Here is an 18,791-nt window from a genome sequence, read left to right as displayed (position 1 = left end):
TGCCTGTGCATGTGTATGTGCTTGTGCATGTGTGTGCATGTGTGTGTGCCTATGCATGTGTGTGTGCCTGTGCATGTGTGTGCATGTGTGTGTGTGCCTGTGCATGTGTGTGCATGTGTGTGTGTGTGTGTGTGTGTGTGTGTGTGTGTGTGTGTGTGTGATATGTTATTGAGCAACAAGGAGCAAAACATATTCAAGTTGAAATTTCTAAACACAAAAGATCAAACATTTAGGGAAAGGAAATTTCTGTGAAAAACTCAGTCTCATGATAGTGATTGGTACGGCTGGGACTGGAGAGCAGTTTTAAACTGTGAGTTTAAAAGGATCAATAGCTTTTGACATTTTAATCTGGCAATAAGTGTAGATTTCACAGTATGGAAGCAGTGCCAGGCTTTCTAAGAAAATTCCTCAACCACCGAGAGTTTATAGTGAAGAAAAACAGGTTAAAATGAGAACGTGACTATTTCACAAACTGCAAAATAAAACATTTAAAGCCACTAGTTAATAAAGTGCCAAATGTTTAAAAAGAGAATCTGCAACCCCATCTCAGGATAAAGTCTTCCTAGCTTCTCAAATCAAAGAGCAAGGGGGAATAATGAGAAGTTCTTATTGGCCTGGTTGGCAGCAGCACAAAATCTTCCTCGGGCCTCTGGCAGCCCAACCCATGCCTGGCCACTGCACAATTTCACAACCCAAACTGGAGCATGTGAAACTTAAGTCTCAGATTCCCATTTTTGGATTCTTAATGAGTATGCTTGAAATAATAATTTTTTAAAGCCCTATGGTTTCTTTTATTTTAAAAAATTTACATAGATTAATCTTCAAATTAAAAAAAAATGATTCTGACAAATTACTTTTCATCTTCACAGAAGATAATGGCCCTATTAAACGAAATAATAATAGGGCATGGGTGAAATGGGTTCTAAAAGAATACGATATTGATGTAGCTACCCTTTCCAGCTCATGCGTTGGAAGGATTGGCTGTGGCGACCGCGGTGGCTATAACACACCGAGAGAGATTGGCTCCTAAGAGCTGCCTGATGGTCAGGAGTGAATATCCTACTCACTACAGTGGTATAAAGCCCTTCACGCAAGGGCAGACATAATCTACTTTTGAAAGCTGCCAGTCATTATGAAGTGCTGCTTTCCATGTATAAATACGCTGTGGGCTACTGTCAAAATCTCCGAGAAACAGATAGCAGTGGACTTTCTAACAAAGTCCTGAAGCTCCCCCTCTTAGTGATCCCCCCCCCCCCCCCCCCGAGAACGGTGAAAGTATTTTCCCACTCTACCCCAAGGACTAAGCCTGACTTTTAGTAAACACGGATGGAGAACTCACATGTGTGAAGATCCCCAGAAAATGCAGTGTTTCATTCTCCAAGATGCTAATAGATTTATAATTGATCAAAATTTAAAAGACATACTAAATGGAGGAGCCCTACACAGATAAAATGCATACATTTTTTCTTGGGTAATTATGGCTTTTTACCGACATGTGCAATTACTCAATCTAATCATGCACTCCAGTTAGCAACCGGAAGATACGAGGCCTGGCATATGTGCCGAGCACCTGCGATGGCGGTAGCGCTTTTGAACCTTGTGTTTTAAAAATCTGACTTTGTTCCTTCCCTTCTAAGACAAGACCCAAAGGAGAACCGATGTGAACATCCAAACCTGCGGCCGACTAGGCCCCTATGAACCGGCATTTCATCGTGGTGGGTGACTGTCCCCTTACATCGCTGTTTCAGCTATGGTTGCTGCTGTCAACAGCGGAAATAGGTTTTGTGAGTTCAGAGCGTCGCAGGATCACGCCGCCGAGCTTGTCCTCTTAGTGGCTTCTTGACGAGGGCAGTGGGAACTCAGCCGGAGCTCAGCAGACAAGGATGCATTCCACAAATGCTTAGCAAAGCCTTCTGCCAAGCTATACATGAGGAAGCTGGACTTTCATTTTCTCCTCTCAGATGCCTCCAAAGTTTATTTTTGCCTCGTTTATTCTTTTGTGATTCAGAACTAAGTTCTCATTAAAAATGAACAGAAACTTGGAGTCCATAAGCTACCTTTATTATTAGTTTTGATTAAAACTTTATTGTAAAGGTCAAAATGGATTTAGCAGCTTATTCAAAATTAAACTTATATTAGTTACCAGAACTTATTAGACCCCTTAGTTTTATTATGTTACTAAGGAAGCATCTATATTATGATATCACAACTGTATTTTAAACACATATAGTTTGGCATGCATATTCCTATATATGTGTGTGCACGTGTGTGTGCATGTGTGTGAGTGTGTGCATTGGTGTGAGCACATGTGTGTGGGGCAGAGGCTGATGTTGGCGGTCTTCCTGAATACCACCCTACTTTAGTTTTTGAGACAGTCTTTCACAGAAATTCATCTCCTTGCAGGGGCTGGCTGGCCCAGGGGCAGCACAGACCTCATACCTCTGCCGTCCGCACTGCGATTACAGGCATGTGCTGCCACGCCCAGCTTTTATATCACTTCTGGCCTCTAACTCAAGTCCCAGTGCCTACTCAGAAAGCACTTCATTGACTGAGCCATCTCCCCAGGACATTTTAAAGATATTTCTATAATTTCAGTGCAATTTTTGGCACTACTGCATTTAAATTTAATACATTGGAGACATTATTTTGAAAAAAAAATCTATAGACAGTAGCATCAAATATCAAAGTGGTTCATGGCCCCTTAACAACAAGAGCGGAGAGCATCAGAGCTACGCGGATCCCCCACCACCACCACACTTACTCACCACCTATGATCTATTATTACATTTTCATTTTTATTAGAATGTAAATTACAATCTACAAAGAGCCCAGAAAGTGACATTCTTTCTAGGTAAGGTGGTGCTCTCGCTAGCTGGTGAGCTACTGATCATAGAAACACTGCAAATAATTAGATAACAGACTTAAAATTATTCCATCCCAGCTAACCAAAATAGACATATGCGGTAGTTAGGAGAGCTCCACTTCTCAGAGATTAGTACCACTTTTCTAAGAGCAGAACTTAGCTGCATACTTAGCTAGTCTGTGGGGAATTGAACCTTTATGAACAGTCCTGCCACAGCTCATCACAGCATGGCAGACAAATCAACCAGTCAGTCACTGTGTGCTCAGGGGACTGTCGCACTGACAGCCCCAAACACAGGCGCCCTCGTAATACACTCTTGACAGTCATTTTCAGGGAGCCATGTGGGATTTGATGAGATGAGTATCCCATGGTTTTGAGTACTTGATCACTCGGTCCCAGTTCATGGGGGTTGCCCACCTCCAGTGTGTGCTCTCTGCTCTCTGTTTCCTGCTCCGGTTCACAAGCTGGCCTGCAGCCACGCCTTCCAGCCATGATGACCATAGATTCTATCCCTCTAGAACCATAAGTCTTTTATGTACACGTGTGTGTGTGTGTGTGTGTGTGTGTGTGTGTGTGTGTGTGTGGTCTTGGTAATGGTGTTTTATTACAGCATCAGAAAATAAACTGATATAGGATATTGCTTAATTATTGAATAGAATTTTAATCATTCTAATCTTTACCAGATAAGATCTGATGGCTAACAGACACATGTTCCTTATAAAAATATGATTTTTTTAAAAGTTTCGTTTTGTGGCAGGTAAATGTTCAATTTTTTATTGGTTATAAAAATAGAATACGCTCAATATGCATAATTCTAATTACCATGTAGACCCTAGAAGCTTGGAACCATGGGTCAGCTGGTAAAATGTTTATCATGGGCTCAGGTCCCCAGCACTCCTGTAAAAAGTCATGTATAAGTGTCCCTGTCTGTAACCTCAGCACTGGTAGGGAATAGAGGCGGAAGGGTCCTTGCAGCTTATTGGCCAGCTAGCATAGCCAAATGGAAGAGATACAGCTTCAGTGCAAGGCACCATGTCAAAAAGGGCCAGGTGTGTGATGCAGGAGATGTTCTTGGGTCTAGATAGATGTTTTACGTTGATAAAGATGAGATGTGATAGATACTGATTTACATTCAGAATTTTAGATGCACCAAGATAGAAAAGATGTTTTCTTCAAGTTTGCCAAATATAAATAGCCAAAATGCTATGAATGTAACATTTATATAATTCCTGATTGTTTCATGGTTCTTCTTGCTATGGGTAGTTTATTGTATATATGCATAATAATATAAATGCATATAAAAAAGAAAAACATTTTAAAGGCATAAAAATAGCTTCAAACTTAGAATGCAGTTGTCCTGTTGTTTACACACTTGTTAAATTAAAATATTAGAGCTCTCAACTAAATAACAACTAAAATAGATGCATTTTAAATTTTAATTTTTAAAAAGAAGTGAGTTTGTTACAATAAGATTTTTATCATGTAAAAGTGAATTCTTACTGAAGATTTTTTGACAAATGTAAGTCCATTAATGAAAAGGAACCACCATTTAATGTTATTGTCCTAATAAACATGTTAAAATTCATTAAACTTTTAGATAATTCAAAAAACAAACAAACAAACAAACACAACCTCTAACACTTGTGAACTACAGGCAGGTAAGGCTCTGTGAGTTCAAATCCAATCTGGTCCTACTTAAGTTCCAGACCAGTCAGTACCACACAGTGATATCTGTCTGAGAGAGAGAGAGAGAGAGAGAGAGAGAGTGAGAGAAAGACAAAGAGAGAGAGAGAGAGAGAGAGAGAGAGAGAGAGAGAGAGAGAGAGAGAGAGATAACGCAATTGAAGAAGCAATCTGAAAGCAACTTCTGGCCACAACACACAAGCCCAAATATACATGTGTACTCTGACACTCGGGTGTGCACACACAGGCACGGAACAATATGATCAGTGGTTTCCTGCCAGAGTGTTTGGCGGGGGATGTTCTGGAGTGGGAGTTCCACAGCTCAGTTACACAGGTATGTGATGATGTGAGCACAGCTAATACCAAGCCTCACCGGCTGACAATGACGTCATTGGTTCTTGAGAAGTGTTGTGGCCCTGGCTGCTGAATGACTGGATTGAATTTTGAGAGATCATATTTTACCAAATGTGGTCCTAAAGTTTGGCTGGACCACAGGACCAGATGGGGAGCATACTACAACAGACTCCTGTTGGACTGTATGCCGAGTGGACACAGAACTAGGAACAACTTGTTTCTGCTAGGTGTGTAGCAAGATCTTCACGGTCCCCTGAGTATTAAGCTGAATATACAGAAGATTCTGCCAGGAGTTTGAAAAATACAATTAGCTCTGTGCAAATACTTCCCTGGCTCCACTAAACAAATTTAAAAGTGGCTTCTAAAAGGATCAAGCTAGGCCAGGCGTGGTGGCGCACGCCTTTAATCCCAGCACTGGGGAGGCAGAGGCGGGTGGATCGCTGTGAGTTCGAGGCCAGCCTGGTCTACAAAGGGAGTCCAGGACAGCCCAGGCTAACACAGAGAGACCCTATCTCAAAAAACCAAAATAAATAAATAAATAAATAAAAGGATCAAGCTGAGTCTAAGTAACACATCTATTCTACGAAACTAAAAGGCAGTATCTATTATAATAAATACAATTATAGTCAGAGAGTTGGGCTTACAATTAATGTAACAAGTAGATAGAAACCAGTAAGGACGCTGTGTGTATATGTTTGGTGCTACTGTATCAACTGCTAGGCTGAGGACCTATAAATGAAGCAACGACAAAAAAGCAAGGATTACAGAGTCAAGGGCTTGGTGCCAGTGTAAGCTCGGCTCCTGTGAGGACCCCATGCCAGACAGCACTGTGTGGGCAGTAGAACAGGGGAGAGTGAGACACCATGTTACGAGCCAGGCTGCAAGGCTGACACCACCTTACCTGGAGTCCCAGGAGAAGTGAGCTAATTCTTGTTGCAGGGAGACCCCCAAAGCCTTAAGGACCTCTCACCTCACTAATCTCTTAAAGGTACCACCACCTATTATTAGTACTACACTGGGACCAATCTTCTAACAATGAAAGTTGGGGGGAACACATTAAATACTATCTAAACTATTGCAAATGCAGAGGCTAAACACCACTACCATCCAATTTTAACTGATATTTATCAAATATAACACACAACCAGAGCTGAATACACATATCCTTTTGAACTGACTATAGAAGCCTTACCATCCTGGACCTTACTCTGGAACATAAAACACATCTCATCACTGTTGAAAAGATCTAAGACAAAGGCCAGGCAGCTTAGTTTTACAGTGAAGCTTAATTGTTTAGGGGTTAAGATGTTTTTAGGTCTGGATAGGTGATCTAAGTTGATAATGACAATATGTGATGGAGATTGATTTACAGTCAGAAATTAAGATGCACCAAGATAGGAAAGACGTCTTCTTCAAGGCTGTCAAATACAAATAGTCAAAACTCTAAGAGAATGTAACATTTATATAATTCCTGATTGTGTCATGGTTCTTCTTGCCATAGGTAATCTATTGTATATATGTGTAATAATATAAATGTATATGTATAAAAATAAAGTAATTTTAAAAAGAAAAGATAGAAGATACACAAAATATGTTCCTTGACTACAAAGTAAATAAATTGAAAATTAATAGCAGAAAGATATTTATAAAACCCAACAAATACTTAAGAGACTAAATTATACTTTTCAGAATATCCCATGGATCAAAGAAACAAAAATGAAACTCAAATTATGAAATGAAAATATATTAAAGTACAACACATACAAATATATAGGATGCTTTTAAGTAAAGATCTAAAATAAATCCAGGGCATTAAATTCTACTAACAACAACAAGAGCCAGGTGAGGCAGTGGACACTTGATAATCTGAGTGTTTGGGAGACGGAAGCAAAAGACTGGGTGGGCTCATGGCTTTGACGATATAGTAAGACCCTGCCCACTTCCTGCCCCAGTAGAATATACACTTCACTAAAAAGAAACCAAGGGGAAAAAAATCAAAACAAACAGAAGAAACAAAACTAAAGATTACAAAAGAAATAAAAATTATAATGGAGCCAGGTGGTGGCGCATGCCTTTAATCCCAGCACTCGGGAGGCAGAGGCAGGCGGATCGATGTGAGTTCGAGGCCAGCCTGGTCTACAAAGCGAGTCCAGGACAGCCAAGGCTACACAGAGAAACCCTGTCTCAAAAAACCAAAAACAAAACAAAAGAATTATAATGGAAATTTTAAAAACAGTAAACCAAAAGCTGATTGCTTGAAAGAATAAATAAAAATAATAATATCTAGCCAGGGTGATCAGGGAAAAAAAAAAAGAGTCATCACTACAGACTCTACAGATATTTAAACATCTATCTTAGTTAAGGGAAATTATATGTAACTTTATGTTAATAAATTTACAACTCAAATGACTTATATACATGGAAGACACAAATATCAAAGCTTGCTGAAAAAGAACAAAAGAGAAACCAAATCTCCCAATATCTATAAAATAAAGAAAAACATTTTGTGACTAAAAACTTCTGTATAAAAAAATAAATTATGGGCCAAGCAGGCTTACTGGTAACCTCTACCAGTGAAGGAAAAATAAATCAATTCTTGTCAGACTTTTGCAGAAAACTAAACAGGAAGAAATTTTACCCAGTTTCATGAAGACAACATTAGATTGACAGGAGCTCCATGGAAAACTATGAGAAAAGTGCAGGTCAATGTTACTCATAGTTAGATTCAGTTGTCACTTCTTTTGTTGGTGGTGGTGGTTTTGTTTATTTGTTTGTTTTCTGAGGTTTGTTTTTTTTTTTTTTTTTTTTTTTTTTGAGACAGGGTTTCTCTGTATAGTTCTTCTGGGCCTCTCTCTGTAGACCAGAGATCTGCCTGCCTTTGCCTCCCAAATGCTGAGATGAAAGGCGTACGTCACCACACCCGGTCTTAGTTGCCACTTCTAATAAACATTCTGCTAGAGGTGTCAGCCATCTGCAGTACGGGAGAAGAAGCTATAAATGGCATCAAAATGGGAAAGGAAGTTGTCATTATTAGCACATGAAGTCGTGGTCTATGTGAGAAATGTCACAAGATTTAAACAAAGAAAAACCACACTACAGGAAAATAAGTAAGTTTAGCTAAGGTTTCAGGATAAAAGTTGAGCATATAAAAGCCAGTCATATTTCTAAATACTAGAAACACACTACTGAAAATAAAATTTATAATAGCATAAAATTTCTGGCCATTAAAGAAGAGCTATATAAGATCTTGTAAAAAATATTGTTGCAAAATGTTTGTCACACAAGTTTAGAGGTAAAGAGAATAGAGAATGATGTTATCTCCAGTTCTAGAGGATTTAGAATTGTTCAGATAGAAAGTCTTCCCAAGCTGACCTAATGATTTAATGCAATCCTCATCAGAGTCCTGGCAGTTGGGGAGAAACTGATAAGCTGATTCTGAAAGTCAGACAGAACACAAAAGAGTTGTCATAGCCAAGAGAGCTTTGAAAATGAAAATCAAAGCTGTAGAATTAGGACAACCCGATTTTAAGTTTTGCTTGAATGCCGCCATAACCAAGAGTAATGTCTCAGGGCAAAGTAGACAAATAAACTAAGAACTGAACCCAAAATCCCAGCATACACTGGGTTTTCAACACAGGTTCCGTGAGAATTCAGTGGAGAAAGAATGGCTTTTTCAACAAAGGATGCTGGAATGATTAGCAGTCAATATGTAAAACAAGACTCTTGATCTATACCTCATATCATTTACAAAATAAAACTGTTCAGAATATATCCTAGATCTAGCTATAAAAAGTTAAGTATAAACCACATAAGAAAATGAGAGAGAAGACACTTATGGCTTCAGCTTTGATAACAAGAATGTCTAGACATGAAACAAAAAGTGTAATCTGTAAAAATAAAAAACAAGATGGGTTGGACTTCATTAAATTAAAAAGCTGTTTAAAAAAAATTAAGAGGACCCATCATACAACTATACACCAAATGGACTCCAACCATAATTCTAGGTTCAGAAGTAGCACCCACCCCTAGCTGAACTTATAATACCGCATTAACATGTCAACATAGCACGGCCCCTAGACTGAACACCAAGTACCACTCAGATGGCCCACAAGTTGGGTAACAGCAAACAAAGATTCAAACACCCATAAAACAAAGGCAAGAATAAAGAGCCACACAAAGAAATGCCACCTAATTCCAGATTCCCAGTCTCATCACAAAAATACAAACAACATGAATAACCAAGACATTTTGTCTTTGCTAGAAATTATCATTCTACTGGAGTGTTCTTTGAGAAAAGCAATTTAGCTAATACAAGAGACAATAATTTCAAAATTGCTACTATAAATATGTTCAAACCAAAAGAAGGAGGGAGAAGACCCATATTTAATGAAGTCAGAGATGAAAGGGAAACATTATAACAGATACCAAGGAAACTCAGAGAATTATAAGGACATACTGTAAAAATCTATATTCAATCATACTGAAAGATCTAAAAGAAATGGACAAATTTCTAGGTTTATACAACCTACAAAAATTAAATCAAGATGAAGTAAATGATTTTAAATAGATTCATAACAACCAATGAGACAGAAGGGGCAGTAATTAAAAGTCTCATAACTGAAAACAAAACAAAAACCCAAGACCAGATGGATACAGAATAAAATTCTACCACTTTCAAAGAGCTAACACCAGTATGCCTCAAATTACTCTAATCAACAGAAAAGGAAGGAACACTTCCAAATACTATTTATCAAGCCGGAAGCAACATGATATCAAAAACAGACAAAAGCCCCCCCCAAAAAAAAGAAAGAAAAGAAAAAAAGAAAAAATTTGGAGGCCAGTCTCTCAGATGAATAGATGAATATAGATGAAAATTTTTTCAATAAGATACTTATGTAACCAAATTCAAGGAGACATAAAAAAGATCATCCACCATGATCAAGTTGGCCTCATCTTAGAGATGCAGGAATGGTTCAACATACATAAATCACTTCTTAGCTAGGGCAACAAAACAAATGAAGGAGAGAAAGATACAAATACAAAAGGAAGAAGTCAAAGTATCCTCATTTGAAGATGATATGATTCTACACATAAAACACCCTATACAGCCTTCCAGAAAACTCCTAAAGCTGATAAATACATTAAGAAAAGCAGAAGGATCCAAAATTAACACTCAAAAATCAGTAGCCTTCTCATATACAAATGATGAACATACCAAGAAAGAAATAAGGGAAACAATTTCATTCACAAACACCTCGAAAAAATCTTAAAATAAACCTAAGACCTTCCATGCTTATAGACTGGGAGGATTCATATTGTGAACACGACCAAAAGCAATTTACAGATTAATGCAATCCCCATCAACATAAAGCAATTCTTCACAGAAACTGAAAAGCAAAATTTAATTCCATATGGAAATACAAAGATCCAGTATAGCCTAAAAATTTCTGAATGATAAAAGAGCTGCTGAAGCTATCACATCACTAATTTTAAGTTATACTACAGAGCTAAAAACAAACAAACCAACAAACCAACATGGTACTAGCACAAAAACAGACACAGTAAAAAATGGAATAAAATTGAGGACTTAGCTGTAAGTTCACGTATGTATAGCCACTTGGTTTTTGAGGAGGCCAGAAACACACATTGGAGTTAAGATAGGATCTTCAACAAATAATGTTGGCCAAACTGGATGGTTGCGTGTGAAGAATAAACGAGAGCTTTGTCTCTCACCCTGCACAATATTAACTCCAAACAGATCAGAGAGGTCAGCACAAGACCTGACAATCAGAATCTGGCACAGGAGAAAATCGTGACCACACCTGAACCTGTAGGCACAGAAAAGGACTTTCTGAATAGGACCTCAGTAGCATAGGCATTAAGACCAACAAGTGACAAATGGGACCACATGACACCTGTAGAAGGAATCTCTGTGGATGGTGTGGATGCAACACCTGTCAATTAAAAGAACCTTTGGCCTATGGCTGGGGCAGGAAATAGGTGGGTCTTTTGGCTTGCAGAAGGCATTCTGGGATAGACCCAGGCACTTGAGATTCAGTGCCAAGATGGGAAGAGAATGGATGCCTTACTGCCTGAGCTCGCAGGTTAGCGGCCACAAGGCAGAATATAAGTTAGTATAGATGGGTTAGTTTAAGTTATGAGCTAGTCAGGGAAGAGCCTAGCTATATGGCTTAGGTATTTATAAAATAATAATTGAGTCTCATGAGTCATTATATACTTGAGTACTGTTTATGATAACCACAGCACATTATTTTGACTGGGTCACTTGCCCTTTAAAAAGTATATAATGGCTTATTTCTATAGTTTAAAGCTCATTCAGTGTTAACAACTGAACAGTCTCCCAAAGCATTTGTAGCAAGGCTTTCTTTTGTAACACAGCACATGAGTTTCCTTTCTGTGTGTATGTGTGTGTGCAGTGTATGTACTTGCTGATATGAGTGCATGCTTATAGGTGGTCATGCACATACGTAAGCATGCACATGGAAGCCAGAGGCCAAAATCAGGTGTCCTCCTCAGTCACTCTGCAGCTTTTCTTTTGAGACAGGAGCTCATCAGTTCAGCTCCCCTGGCTGGCCTGCAGGGACCTGCCTGTCTCTATCCCACAGCGCGACCATGGCTGGCCTTTACTTGGGTGCTAAGGATCTGAACTCGGGTCCTCATGCTTGCATGGTGAGCATTTTATGGAGATCTGTCCAGCTCCCCTTGAGTGGTTTTTCACTTATCCAAGACACAGATAGAAACTGCAGAGTTACGACTTACACTAACAAAACAAGAACCATTTAAAATGCTTTAAAAATGAGACGGGCTGGTGAAGTGGGCCCCTTGCTGCAGAATAGCCTGGACAGCACCAGATCATTTGAGCTCATGCTAAAATGTCGTGAGTGGCTGAGGCAAAAAAAAAAAAAATCTTTTCTGAAGTTCAGATAAATTACATATCCTGCTTCCTAAATGTCGGTATAAACTGTCAATCTCTTGAAGAGGAAATTAAATCGATCTGGTACAATTTGCTCTTTGCAAAGCCAAGATAGTGAGTACCCAGTGCTGCGTGCCCTCCTATGTGGTGACTAATTGATTGTTCAATGATTTCATCTAGTGCAGAATCTTTAAAAGTATCAAAATTAACCTGGCTAGCTTACAGGAGGTAAGATTTGCTCCCTGCAGAAGGCTGGACACTAACACTGCTCGGCTTAGTCCCCAGGCCTTTTCATCACTTCCCATCCTTTCAAGCAGAGGCCGGATGTCTCACCTTAAGCCACAGCACCTCCAGGAAAGGGATTCTGCCTTGCTCACCGTTAGTGCACAGAATGGAACACTATGTTCCATATGCAACAGACAAAGATGTTTCTCCTTGACTTTGAATCCAACATGTTGTTGCTATATTTCCTAACTATTCCACAACATAGGGTCATAATAACAATCCTAGTGTCTGTATCTTTTTTTACTGACAACTGAGAGGGTATTTAATGTTATCCATAAACTACCAATAAAGTAGTTTCTACAGGTGAGGCATGTCTTTCGAACAGACTTCGACTTGAGGACTGAATTATTTTAATGTGGGCCCCCATATATGGTCAGTGTGAGGCAATGTCCCTGACAGGCTGGCACATTTCCACAGCCAAAAGAAGGACACAACACTGCTTTCACCTAACTTTATTGACAACAGGCTGAGGAGATGAACACAAAAACTCATGGTCTATCCCTAACAGAGAATGTGAGGCAGCTGGGCATGGTGGCACACACCTTTAATCCCAGCCCTTGGGAAACAGAGGCAGATGGATCGATGTGAGTTCAGGGCCATCCTGGTCTACAAAGTGAGTCCAGGACAGCTAAGCCTACACAGAGAAACCTGTCTCAAAAAAAAATAGGAAAAAATAAAATAAATAAGGAAGGAAAGAAAGAAAGAAAAAAAGAAAAAAAGAAAGAAAGAAAGAGGAGAACATGTCAGCAGCAATGACGAAAATGCCACCAGTACACACACAGCACGATGAAGTTCAGCAACACCAGGCTGAGCTACAGAAGTGGACACAGAGTGAATGCTGCACGATTTCATTTGTCTGGAACTTGAGGCAAGGCAAACCTAAAAGCCTGGAAAAGCTCAGAGTCGCATCCAGGAAAGAGAACGAAGGAGTCTTTCTTCAGTGATATATAGTTATCTTGATTGAGGTGATGATGAGTATGAACACAGAATTTATGCAGATGCTTACATATTCATATAAACTTAACTCTGCCCTAATGTGTGGAAGGTTATGTATTATATATTTGCCTAAACTCCTTGGAATGTGTACCTATAATGCATTTTCTTTTAGAGATCATAAATTCAGTCCGACAAACTGATTTTTGAAGATTTTTGTCTTGAAGAAGCATAAAATAGTTCTTCTTCTCCTGTGTGCATGTATGTGTATGTGGGCACACATGTGCATGTACGAATGCCTTGGGGCCTGTGCTGGGAATCAAACCCAGGAACCAATGCATGCAGAGCAGGTGCTCTACCACTGGACCACATTCCTACCTCAGACCTGATTTCTTCTTGGAAAACCCTCCGATGTCATTTAAACCTACATCATTATAATGAAAACTGCACTAAATTAATGCAATCGGTCACATAATACCTGCTTGAGAGCAGGCCCACATGGGATGCTTACTAGCTGGCGCCATGTACAGTCAGCACTCAAATCTGTTGAATGGTTCTCTCCAGGCATCCTCATTAGAGTGACATCGTCTTTGAACCCTGCGTGGCAATCCCTAACTCATCACCATGATGCCCAGGGAAGACAGGGCGACCTGGAGGTCCGGCCACTTCTTAAGATCATCCAACTTTTGGATAATTACCCAAAATGCTTCATTGTGGGAGCAGACAATGTGGGCTCCAAGCAGATGCAGCAGATGTGCATGTCCCTGCGAGGGAAGGCCATGGTGCTGATGGGCAAGAACACCATGATGCGCAAGGCACCAGGGGCCACCTGGCAAGAACACCATGATGCACAAGGCTATTAGGGGCCACCTGGAAAACAACCCCACTCTGGAGAAGCTGCTGCCTCACATCCGGGGGAGTGTGGGCTTTGTGTTTCATCAAGGAGGACCTCACCAAGATTAGGGACATGCTGCTGGCCAATGATAAGTCGGCTGCTGCCCGTGCTGGAACCATCGCCCATGTGAAGTCCCTGTGCCAGCCCAGAACACGGGTGTGGGGCCTGAGAAGACCTCGCTCTTCCAGGCTTTGGGCATCACCACTAGAATCTCCAGAGGCACCACTGAAATTCTGGTGATGTGTAGGTGATAAGAACTGGAGACAAAGTAGGAGCCATCGAGGGCACATGGCTGAACATCCTGAGCATCTCGCCCTGCTCCTTTGGGCTGATCATCCAGCAGGTGTTTCGACAATGGCAGCATTTATAGCCCTGAAGTGCTTGACAGACCAAGCAGACTCTCACTCTCACCTCCTAGAGGGTGTCCAACATGTTGCCAGTGTCTGTCTGTAGATTGGTTACCCAACTGTTGCCTTGGTGCCACACTCTATCATCAATGGGTACAAGAGGGTCCTGGCTTGGTCTACGGAGACTGACTACACCTTCCCTCTTGCTGAGAAGGTCAAGGCCTTTCTGGCTGATCCATCTGCATCTGTGGTTGCTGCCCCTGTGGCTGGAGCCACCACTGCTGCTCTTGCTGCTGCTGCCCCAGCCAAGGCTGAAGGCAAAGAAGAGTCTAAGGAATCAGATAGGGATGTGGGATTTGGTCTCTTTGACTGATCACCTCTCAAAGCAGCCAATTCAGCCAGCTTAATTTGAGAAACATGGAAATGAAGGCATACTTATCTTTAAAAAAAAAAAACCTGTTAAATGAATGGCCAGCCCATTCATTTAGGTTCATAAAGAATATTCATAAGGAATATTTAAGTTCCTTTTATACACAAAGAATAATATTGAGCAATGCAGAAAACACTAAAGTAGGTCAGACACAAGAAGCCAACAAGACACTAAAGTCAGCACACATACAAATGACTACATGAGAATTGCCTTTGTGTTAATTTAGGGAGAAGATACCAGAACAGTTATAACTTCTAAAACAGATAGCAACGTTCTTTTACAGCTACTGATAGTATTTCAGCAGCAATAAGATAAATGAAAGGAGTGTGCACACTAATTTGGAATTGTTTTGGAAGCCTTTGTCAAAGACAATCTTATGAATTTAGGCACAGATTCAATTGGCATTTATATGTGATCTGTATGCCAGGGCAACTTCCAGCCTACAAAACAGAATGAGCTCTCACGCTGGGCAATAGCAGAGCAGTGGCTTTTGATCTGTTTTGATTTTATGTGTATAAGTGTTTTGCCTACATGTGTGTATGTGCACCATGTGTGCATCTGGTGCCAGCAGAGAGACTCCGGAACTGGAATTCCTTTTCAGACAGTTGTGAGCTACCACACGAGTGCTGGGAACTGAAGCCAGGTCCTCTGTGAGAGCAGCAAGTGACGCCTCTCCAGGCCCAGAGCAGTGGATTCTTAAAGGTGGAAACAAGGCAACAGAACAAAAAGAGGGAGTGGTGGTGGAAGAGGAGAAGGAAGAGAAAGAGGAGGAGGAGGAAGAGGAGGAGGAGAGGGAGGAGGAGGAGGAGGAGGAGGAGGAGGAGGAGGAAGAAGAAGAAGAAGAAGAAGAAGAAGAAGAAGAAGAAGAAGAAGAAGAAGAAGAAGAAGAAGAAGGAGTCGCCCCAACCCTCTAACTGTTAACATTTGGTTTCTTCTATTTTCTTTTTTTAAGTTAAAGCAGGGGATACTTCATTATTACGTTGGCTCAGATATCTGGACTCTCTTATCTATAAAGAAAATCTAGTCAGCGGATCTATTTGTGTTCTTAAAGCTTCAGTTTGACTAGGTAACATTTAGCATAAGTGACTTCATTTTGGTTTGGTCTAGTCTGCCAGAGCCTATTGCAAGAACTCACTTCGAAACAACAAGTCTCCCATAATTTTTTTTTTTTTAACAATTTGAAATTCAAGAAACCAGGAGGATTTTATAGTTATTTGTCCGGTGTGTTACCAGTGTGTTAAAGGAGAAATCTAAGAGCCATTTTCTCTAGTATTCACAGAGAAGAAACACTAAAACTATGTCAGTGCCCAGCCAGCTCTGTACGCCACTTTCACACACTTCGCTCATCTTCTTCTGCACTATTTAGGAATCAGACATTTGCTTTTTAAAAATAAGAATATAAAATGCTTTTCATGGTACAAAACATAAGTCATTGCCCAATCATAATTCAAAGCTGCAGAATTTAAGCTCAAAGAGGAATGCGGCGCCTCTAGACTTGCTTATAAGGCTGCTTGCTGCGAATGTGCCTTTAAAATACAATACGCAGGTAACCACTGACCTTTATGAAACAATGGGCAAGGGGCTGGCAGGAAGAATGAGCCCGTTTCCCAGGCACAACCAAGTGCATTTAGAAACATGGGGCCATGTGTAAATGTCCCTTCACCTTTATTGCTTTTTGGAAAGTCAAATGATCACTTTCAAAACATTAAGAGTTTCATGGCACTGCTCCGTTGGTGAGGTATGCCCTTTTCTTTTCAGTGAAAAGGGTGACTAGCTATTACAAACAATGTGAGGCTTCAAAATTGTATTGGTGGAGTGATTCAAATCTCAAAAATAGGCTACTGATCCCGTGCTCCCACAGAGTATGCAAAGAGCCCGGTCTTGGTACAACAGGCGATGCCAGCTCAGGCCACGGAAATTTACACTGAGTAGAGTAGCCCTACGTGTGCAAAAAGACAACCCCAGGAAGACAGAACAGGGCTAATGGAATAAAACCCACACATGCCTTTATATAAAATGCAATTCAAGCTGTAAGTAAAATTTGCAATGCTCTCTATATAAAATTATTTTGTTTGTGCTAGACCGTGACCTTCGGAATGCTACATTTAATAACTCAAATCGTCTTTTAGCCAGTTATGTTTAATGGCTTAGCTAGATAACTCAATAAGGCAAAACAATAGAAGATAAACTAAATCCATAGACAGAGGACACAGATGTAACTCTTGGCCTTGCCAGTAAGTCACCATGATCTTAGTCTGAATGCCTAGCTTAATCTGCATCCCGCGGCATGAACGGATATGTTGTCACGACCCTGACTTAGCACACAATACAGAGTCATATGTAGGAAACCTCGGAGAGATGCAAACAGAGGTTTCAGTCATTAAACCCATATGGAAGACAAATCTAGAAAGGGGAGGTATTTGGAAGCAGTTCCCTCGGATTTCTTCTGCGACGTGCTTACAATGTGGCCTGCAGGCTGGCTGCCTTCTGACATTTGTGTGGGCAGCCACCACCGCAGCAAGCAGGATGGCATTTATCTTTTATAATAATACGAAGTGTTCTGCCGTAAAGCAGGGTCACTGAAATGAGTAATAGTCCCACCAGCGTCCAAGGTATAACCAGCAGGGTCCAGGTCAACAGGCAAGCAGCCAATAATCTGCCCAACAACACTGAATTTCATCTGCCCACAGCCTCTATCTACTGATTATACAATCAATACACCTCAGATGAGGAGAGCTAACAACTGACCGGGGCAGATCAATGCTGGCAAATAAGCGCTTCATGACAAAAAGTTTGATAATTACCATTCTGAGGCCGTGTAAATGTTGTTTCCATTGTGACAACGTGCATGATGATACGGCTATGATTGCGCTGTTATTATAGGTTTAATGTTAGGCAATCAAGCTACAGTGGTCTAGGTATCAACAAACAGCATCAAAAGAAAACATCAAATTGTCCCTATTCTTTTGACACTGTAGCTGAGAAATTTTTCTATGTTAGTGGCCCTAAATGAACAATAATAAGTGACAATTTAGTGGAAAACACTATTTTCACATCTTACAAAAAGTCATGCAATATAGATTGATACAAGTATGATTATTTCTAGGACCACTTGAACCAGGGGATTAAAATAAATTCAGTCCTGTGACCACAGTTTTTCTTTCTTTCTTTTCTCCCCACATACATCATTTAAAGAGGATTTATGTAAATTTTCTACATACTCATAATTTTTTAAGCATTAGTGCAGCTGTAAGTATAGGGCACCTTGGCTTGATTTAATTATTTCACTTCTAATACGGCACACTTGGTTTTGTTTTATTTTATTTTTGAGCTCTGATTGCTAGTTCATTCTCAATCATTAGCATTTGGAAGAACTAGTCATTACTGGTTTTCAATAGCTTCTTGGGTTCCTGTAAGCACTTTGAGTCTTGAAACACAGAAATGGAAAACAGACATTTTCAAAGGTAGAACAAACCAGGACTCTTAGAGGTGGGTACAAGAAACCGAGATGCGTGGGCGCTGAGGCACACCAATTCTTAACTTCCCCATTTGCTTTTTAAAAATCCACAAGGAATTGGTCAAAAGGGGGGGAAAAAGACACCTCATTTCTATAAGATGCTTGCTCATATAGAAGCGATTCAGTAGGTGGGAGCCTGGTCAAAAGGAAAGGGTTTTTTTTTCCAAAAAATGGCAGTCACTTAGGGGCCATGACAATCACTCCTAGAAGAGCACTTCTGGCTTTTGTGTGACACCCATTTTTAATTGTCATCTCTATAAACAAATGTCCTTCAGCTGCAACCAGACAGGAACAAAGTTTCCTGTCTAAAACTTGGTCTCCACATCCCAAGTGGACAGCTCTCTCACCGTCTGGGGGTGAATCGTCACTCTTTCATAGCGATAAGAGGTACGGCGGATGGGGAAGGCAGCACTGCTGAAGTTTGTCAATAGCTTATGGGAGAAAGGGCAAATCAAAAGCCTTTTGTGGGCATCAGTGCAAGTAAGCTTTTGAGCACACTCAGGGGTTGCTGTTAAATGTCTTTTTTCAGTAGCATTCTCTCTCTTTCCAT

General features: G+C 40.4%; 1 protein-coding gene and 1 pseudogene across 3 annotated transcripts in view; one reads left to right on the top strand and one right to left on the bottom strand.

The window, feature by feature from the left end:
• Nucleotides 1–18,791, bottom strand: part of CAMKMT (calmodulin-lysine N-methyltransferase) — a 383,933-nt gene that overhangs the window by 144,990 nt on the left and 220,152 nt on the right. The gene's annotated exons all lie outside the window — the stretch shown is intronic.
• Nucleotides 13,662–14,719, top strand: LOC311603009 (large ribosomal subunit protein uL10-like; annotated as a pseudogene). Its single transcript has one exon. The product of its transcript is annotated as a large ribosomal subunit protein uL10-like (transcript).

Source organism: Acomys minous (genome assembly GCF_964271855.1).
Source record: "Acomys minous genome assembly, chromosome: 8".
NCBI lineage: Eukaryota > Metazoa > Chordata > Mammalia > Rodentia > Muridae > Acomys > Acomys minous.
The sequence above is the reverse complement of the archived record's forward strand: the minus strand, read 5'-3'. Positions and strand labels throughout refer to the sequence as shown.